This window comes from Podarcis cretensis, assembly GCF_951804945.1.
Source record: "Podarcis cretensis genome assembly, chromosome: 6".
Taxonomy (NCBI): domain Eukaryota; kingdom Metazoa; phylum Chordata; class Lepidosauria; order Squamata; family Lacertidae; genus Podarcis; species Podarcis cretensis.
In genome coordinates, this window is record NC_137175.1 from 96,021,542 (window position 1) to 96,029,283 (window position 7,742).

Genomic DNA, 7,742 nt, shown 5'->3' on the forward strand with positions numbered 1-7,742 from the left:
AAGGTTTCTCTCTAGTCCAGGGGTCAGCAACCTTTTTCAGCTGTGGGCTGGTCCACCGTCCCACAGACCTTGTGGGGGGCCGGACTATATATTTTTTTGGGGGGGGCAATGAACAAATTCCTATGCCCCACAAATAACCCAGAGATGCATTTTAAATAAAAGCACACATTCTACTCCTGTAAAAACACTAGGCAGGCCCCACAAATAGCCCAGAGATGCATTTTAAATACAGTGGCACCTCAGGTTACATACGCTTCAGGTTACATACGCTTCATGTTAAAGACTCCGCTCACCCAGAAATAGTGCTTCAGGTTAAGAACTTTGCTTCAGGATGAGAACAGAAATCGTGCTCCGGTGGCGCGGCAGCAGCAGGAGGCCTCATTAGCTAAAGTGGTGCTTCAGGTTAAGAACAGTTTCAGGTTAAGTACGGACCTCCGGAACGAATTAAGTGCTTAACCTGAGGTACCACTGTAAAAGGACACATTCAACTCATGTAAAAACACACTGATTCCCGACCATCCGCGGGCCAGATTGAGAAGGCAGTTGGGCCGGATCCAGCCCCCAGGCCTTAGGTTGCCTACCCCTGCTCTAGTCTGTCTGGTTGTCTCAGTTCCTTTATTTTAAGGGAATATTCCTTAAAAAAAAATACCACAGTCATAAAATGTGTTTTCTATGGCAGCACAATCTGGACTATGTGCAGCGGTTGTAGTTGTTGGCATCTGTCTGTGTGATAAGAAAAGAGCATGGTCTTACTACGACCATCAACTGCAGCCTGTCTCCAAACCAGGATTCTGGGGCAGATTTTAGGGGGAGGGGGGGAAAACCATGGAAAAGCACTGGCTAAATTCAACCACCACCCCAAGCATCTCTAGAACCTCTTTTGGACCCTAAGATATGTCCTAAGGTGAGGATTGCCCTCTCATCACCAAATAATAATAATAATAATAATTTATTATTTATACCCCGCCCATCTGGCTGAGTTTCCCCAGCCACTCTGGGCGGCTCCCAATCAGTGTTAAAAACAATACAGCATTACATATTAAAAACTTCCCTGAACAGGGCTGCCTTAAGATGTCTTCTGAATGTCAGATAATTCTTTATCTCTTTGACATCTGATGGGAGGGCGTTCCACAGGTCGGGCGCCACTACCGAGAAGGCCCTCTGCCTGGTTCCCTGTAGCCTCACTTCTCGCAATGAGGGAACCGCCAGAAGGCCCTCGGCGCTGGATCTCAGTGTCCGGGCTGAACGATGGGGGTGGAGATGCTCCTTCAGGTATACAGGACCGAGGCCGTTTAGGGCTTTAAAGGTCAGCACCAACACTTTGAATCGTGCTCGGAAACGTACTGGGAGCCAGTGCAGATCTCTCAGAACCGGTGTTATGTGGTCCCGGCGGCCACTCCCAGTCACCAGTCTAGCTGCCGCATTCTGGATTAATTGCAGTTTCCGGGTCACCTTCAAAGGTAGCCCCACGTAGAGCGCGTTGCAGTAGTCCAAGCGTGAGATAACCAGAGCATGCACCACTCTGGCGAGACAGTCCGCGGGAAGGTAGGGTCTTAGCCTGCGTACCAGGTGGAGCTGGTAGACAGCTGCCCTGGACACAGAGTTAACCTGCGCCTCCATGGACAGCTGTGAGTCCAAAATGACTCCCAGGCTGCGCACCTGGTCCTTCAGGGGCACAGTTACCCCATTCAGGACCAGGGAATCCTCCACACCTGCCCGCCTCCTGTCCCCCAAAAACAGTACTTCTGTCTTGTCAGGATTCAACCTCAATCTGTTAGCCGCCATCCAACCTCCAACCGCCTCCAGGCACTCACACAGGACCTTCACCGCCTTCACTGGTTCTGATTTAAAGGAGAGGTAGAGCTGGGTGTCATCTGCATACTGATGAACACCCAGTCCAAACCCCCTGATGATCTCTCCCAGCGGCTTCATATAGATGTTAAAAAGCATGGGGGAGAGGACGGAACCCTGAGGTACCCCACAAGTGAGGGCCCAAGGGTCTGAACACTCATCCCCCACCACCACTTTCTGAACACGGCCCAGGAGGAAGGAGCGGAACCACTGTATAACAGTGCCCCCAGCTCCCAGCCCCTCTAGACGGTCCAGAAGGATGTTATGGTCGATGGTGTCAAAGGCCGCTGAGAGATCCAGCAGAACTAGGAAACAGCTCTCACCTTTGTCCCTAGCTCGCCGGAGATCATCAACCAGCGCGACCAAGGCAGTTTCAGTCCCATGGTGAGGCCTGAATCCCGATTGGAAGGGATCCAAATGGTCCGTTTCCTCCAGGCGTGCTTGGAGTTGTTCAGCAACCACCCGCTCAATCACCTTGCCCAAGAATGGAAGATTTGAGACTGGGCGATAGTTGGCCAAATTGGCCGGGTCTAAAGATGTTTTTTTAAGAAGCGGTTTAATGACCGCCTCTTTCAGCGGGTCTGGGAAGGCTCCCTCACAGAGGGAAGCATTCACCACCCCGCAAAGCCCATCGCCCAGCCCTTCCCAGCTCGCTTTTATCAGCCAGGATGGGCAAGGATCAAGAAGACAGGTGGTCGGTTTCACTCGTCCAAGCAGCCTGTCCACATCCTCGGAGGTAACAGATTGGAATTGATCCCATATAACAGGACCAGACAGAACTCTAGCACTCTCCCGCCCTGGCCCTGCTCCCACTGTGGAGTCTACTTCCTTCTGAATCTGAGCGATTTTATCTGCAAAAAACTTTGCAAAAGCATTGCAGGAGATCTTGGGGTCCCTACCAGGCCCCGGTGGTACAGGTGGTTCCGATAAACTGCGAACCACCTGAAAAAGTCTCCTGCTGCTGTTTTCTGCAGATGCAATGGAGGCGGCGAAGAAGGCCCTCTTCGCCGTCGCCATTGCCACTTGGTAGGCTCGACGTTGAGCTCTAACCCGTGTCCGGTCTGATTCAGAATGAGTTTTCCGCCACCGGCGCTCTAGCCGTCTCAACGATTGTTTCATCACCCTCAGCTCCGGGGAGAACCACGGGGCTGTCCGGGCTCCATGCAATCGGAGAGGGCGCTTCGGAGCCAGACAGTCAATAGCCCTGGTTAACTCCGCATTCCAGCGTGCCACCAGGGAATCAGCTGAAAGGCCATCAACTTGGGATAAAGCATCCCCTACCACTCTCTGGAAGCCAATTGGATCCATTAAGTGGCGGGGGCGGACCATCCGAATCGGTCCCACCTCCCTGCGGAGGGGAAGGGTTGCGGAGAAGTCCAGTTGCACCAGGAAGTGATCTGACCATGGCACTTCTTTTGTTTCACTTTTAGTTAATGTCAGATCACCAACATCCGTAGAGGTAAACACCAAGTCTAAGGCATGTCCGTGGCTATGAGTTGGGCCAGACTTATTCAGGGACAGCCCCATGGAGGCCATGCTTTCCACGAAGTCCCGAGCTGCCCCTTGTAAGGTCGTGTCGGCATGGATGTTAAAATCCCCCAGGACAACCAAGCTAGGTGTCTCCAGGAGTATATCCGCCACGACCTGAAGCAGCTCGGGCAGGGAATCCTTGGTGCAGCGGGGAGGTCGGTACACCAGCAGGAATCCTGTACTGCCCCTATTGCCCAACTTCCAGAACATGCACTCAGAAAACTGGGTCTTCCCAATAGGACGCCTGGTGCAGACTAATGACTTCCTAAAAATCGCTGCAACCCCCCCTCCCCGCCCACATGACCTGGGTTGCTGTGCGTAAGAGAAACCTGGTGGGCAAGCAGCGGCAAGGACAGGCCCATCTGCCTCATCCAACCAGGTCTCTGTCACACATGCCAGGTCAAATCCTCCACCCACAATCAGGTCGTGGATGGCAGTGGTTTTATTCATCATTGACCTGGCATTGCACAGCAACACTTTCAGGTCATGTGGGTTTCCCTTGCTGATTACTGTATCCTTCCGGTCAGGACCAGACCTGGAGGCAGGGATAGTCCTCAAACAACGACTAAACCTGCCTCCTCGGTAATGACATGGTCTGGTCTTAGCATAACTCCTCCTCCTGCCCGTGATCACTGAGATCGGGTGTCCCAATACATCTCCCCCTGTGGAACCTGCCCCACCCAATCTATTGGCTGAGGCCCACTCCCAGGCAGCCATGACCCTCCCCCTTAAAAGGCAAAATACAAACTATATAATAATTTAACAGAATAATAATAATAATAAAACAAAACAGAACAAAACAAAACAAAACAAAGCAAAACAAGGAACAATAGTGCTGACTCAGTGCTTATCCCACCCCAAGCAAAAATAAAATAATGAAATAATATAATATTATAAAAAACAACAACCACCATTTAAAGTGCTGCAAATTAAAAGCGATTGAAACATTTAAAACCATTTTGTCCATTGCTGCCGGTAGCTACTCAGGCCTCTTATGCTGTGGCAGTGAGTGCAGGCCCCGCCCCCTAGGCCGGATGGAGTTGGCAGGAGAGGGAGCGGTCCTCCCAACACTCACGCAAGCAGCAGCAGCAGCAGCAGCAGCAGCAGCCGTGTCCCGGAAGCCTCTCTCAGGCCTCTTATGCTGTGGGTGCGAGTGCAGGCCCCGCCCCCTAAGCCGGATGGAGTTGGCAGGAGAGGGAGCGGTCCTCCCAACACTCACGCAAGCAGCAGCAGCAGCAGCAGCAGCAGTCGTGTCCCGGAAGCCTCTCTCAGGCCTCTTATGCTGTGGGTGCGAGTGCAGGCCCCGCCCCCTAGGCCGGATGGAGTTGGCAGGAGAGGGAGCGGTCCTCCCAACACTCACGCAAGCAGCAGCAGCAGCAGCAGCAGCAGCCGTGTCCCGGAAGCCTCTCTCAGGCCTCTTATGCTGTGGGTGCGAGTGCAGGCCCCGCCCCCTAAGCCGGATGGAGTTGGCAGGAGAGGGAGCGGTCCTCCCAACACTCACGCAAGCAGCAGCAGCAGCAGTCGTGTCCCGGAAGCCTCTCTCAGGCCTCTTATGCTGTGGGTGCGAGTGCAGGCCCCTCCCCCTAGGCCGGATGGAGTTGGCAGGAGAGGGAGCGGTCCTCCCAACACTCACGCAAGCAGCAGCAGCAGCAGCAGCAGCAGCCGTGTCCCGGAAGCCTCTCTCAGGCCTCTTATGCTGTGGGTGCGAGTGCAGGCCCCGCCCCCTAGGCCGGATGGAGTTGGCAGGAGAGGGAGCGGTCCTCCCAACACTCACGCAAGCAGCAGCAGCAGCAGCAGCAGCAGTCGTGTCCCGGAGGCCTCTCTCAGGCCTCTTATGCTGTGGGTGCGAGTGCAGGCCCCGCCCCCTAGGCCGGATGGAGTTGGCAGGAGAGGGAGCGGTCCTCCCAACACTCACGCAAGCAGCAGCAGCAGCAGCAGCAGCAGCCGTGTCCCGGAAGCCTCTCTCAGGCCTCTTATGCTGTGGGTGCGAGTGCAGGCCCCGCCCCCTAAGCCGGATGGAGTTGGCAGGAGAGGGAGCGGTCCTCCCAACACTCACGCAAGCAGCAGCAGCAGCAGCAGCAGCAGTCGTGTCCCGGAAGCCTCTCTCAGGCCTCTTATGCTGTGGGTGCGAGTGCAGGCCCCGCCCCCTAGGCCGGATGGAGTTGGCAGGAGAGGGAGCGGTCCTCCCAACACTCACGCAAGCAGCAGCAGCAGCAGCAGCAGCAGCCGTGTCCCGGAAGCCTCTCTCAGGCCTCTTATGCTGTGGGTGCGAGTGCAGGCCCCGCCCCCTAAGCCGGATGGAGTTGGCAGGAGAGGGAGCGGTCCTCCCAACACTCACGCAAGCAGCAGCAGCAGCAGTCGTGTCCCGGAAGCCTCTCTCAGGCCTCTTATGCTGTGGGTGCGAGTGCAGGCCCCTCCCCCTAGGCCGGATGGAGTTGGCAGGAGAGGGAGCGGTCCTCCCAACACTCACGCAAGCAGCAGCAGCAGCAGCAGCAGCAGCCGTGTCCCGGAAGCCTCTCTCAGGCCTCTTATGCTGTGGGTGCGAGTGCAGGCCCCTCCCCCTAGGCCGGATGGAGTTGGCAGGAGAGGGAGCGGTCCTCCCAACACTCACGCAAGCAGCAGCAGCAGCAGCAGCAGCAGTCGTGTCCCGGAGGCCTCTCTCAGGCCTCTTATGCTGTGGGTGCGAGTGCAGGCCCCGCCCCCTAGGCCGGATGGAGTTGGCAGGAGAGGGAGCGGTCCTCCCAACACTCACGCAAGCAGCAGCAGCAGCAGCAGCAGCAGCCGTGTCCCGGAAGCCTCTCTCAGGCCTCTTATGCTGTGGGTGCGAGTGCAGGCCCCGCCCCCTAAGCCGGATGGAGTTGGCAGGAGAGGGAGCGGTCCTCCCAACACTCACGCAAGCAGCAGCAGCAGCAGTCACCAAAATTAAGCTAACACTTGAAAGGAGCTTCACTCCTTGCAATGCTGTCCCTCCCATGTCCTTTGGTGACCTCCACCTCAGAGGGTTTCTGTCTGCAACAAGGGAGACTCCAAAACATCACTCTACACATTGTCCCCTGCCTCTCCTTGCACTCAGACCCTTCGCTCTCAAAGTTAAAGCAATATTTATATGGCCTAGAAAGTGACAGTAAAGGTAAAGGGACCCCTGACCGTTAGGTGCAGTGGCAGACGACTCTGGGGTTGCGGCGCTCATCTCGCTTTATTGGCCGAGGGAGCCAGAGTACAGCTTCCGGGTCATGTGGCCAGCAGGACTAAACTGCTTCTGGCGAATAAGAGCAGCGCACGGAAACGCCGTTTACCTTCCTGCCGGAGCGGTACCTATTTATCTACTTGCACTTTGACATGCTTTCGAGCTGCTAGGTTGGCAAGAGCAGGGACCGAGCAACAGGAGCTCACCCCGTCGTGGGGATTTGAACCACTGACCTTCTGATCGGCAAGTCCTAGGCTCTGTGCTTTAGGCCACAGCGCCACCCGCACAGGAAGCTGCATTACTGTATAGTGAGTTGGACCATCTATTTCAATAATGTCTGCACTGACAGGCAGGGTTTTGGGAAAGATACCATGGTGGAGCATTTGCTTTGCACGTAGAATGTCCTTGGCACCTCAAGCTAGGGCTATGAATGTCCCCTGCCCAGAACCTGGGAGTGTTGCTGCCAGCCAGTGTAAACCATATTGAGATAGATGAAGCATCTTCCTAAATTCTGTCACAATCACTAAGCAAGGTAAGAGAAACTCAGGTTATGTCCAGATGATCAACAAAAGTCAGAGAAACAGAGCCCCCATCTTCCTCCCATATGAAAAACTTCAGCTTGCTCAGCTTAAGCGCTTGACAGGATTTTGGGGTTTGCCAGGTTAACAGCTGAGCTATGAAGTTAAAAGCAAGAAGGAGAGCAAAAACAATTGAATCACTGAAGACTGATATTGGATTGTTCAATGGTGATGTCATAATCCTGTCAGGCAACAGGGAACATGGTCGGTCTCTCTCTGGAAGTGCAGTTTTCAGCTAAATTTGAAGTACATTTTAAGGAAAACTATAATTGCTAGAGCACGCCCCCCCAACCCGCTTTTAGCTATTGACCAAACAGCTATTTACAACAGACTGAATTCTAAAATTTAGAGGAAATTTAGGGGGTGGGGGCATTTGATCCTGCAGAGCTCTCCTTAATATTCATTTACATTAATTCGGGAATGCTTTTAACGCAACATCTCACCTGACATTTTTGCAGCTCTCCATTATTCAGTGTGTCAGCATTTATTTCTATCACTCTGGTGTTTCATGGTTTTTGTGGTCATTTGTTCCTGCCCATAGAGGTACGTTGGTGGCGCTGTAGGTTAAACCACAGAGCCTAGGACTTGCCGATCAG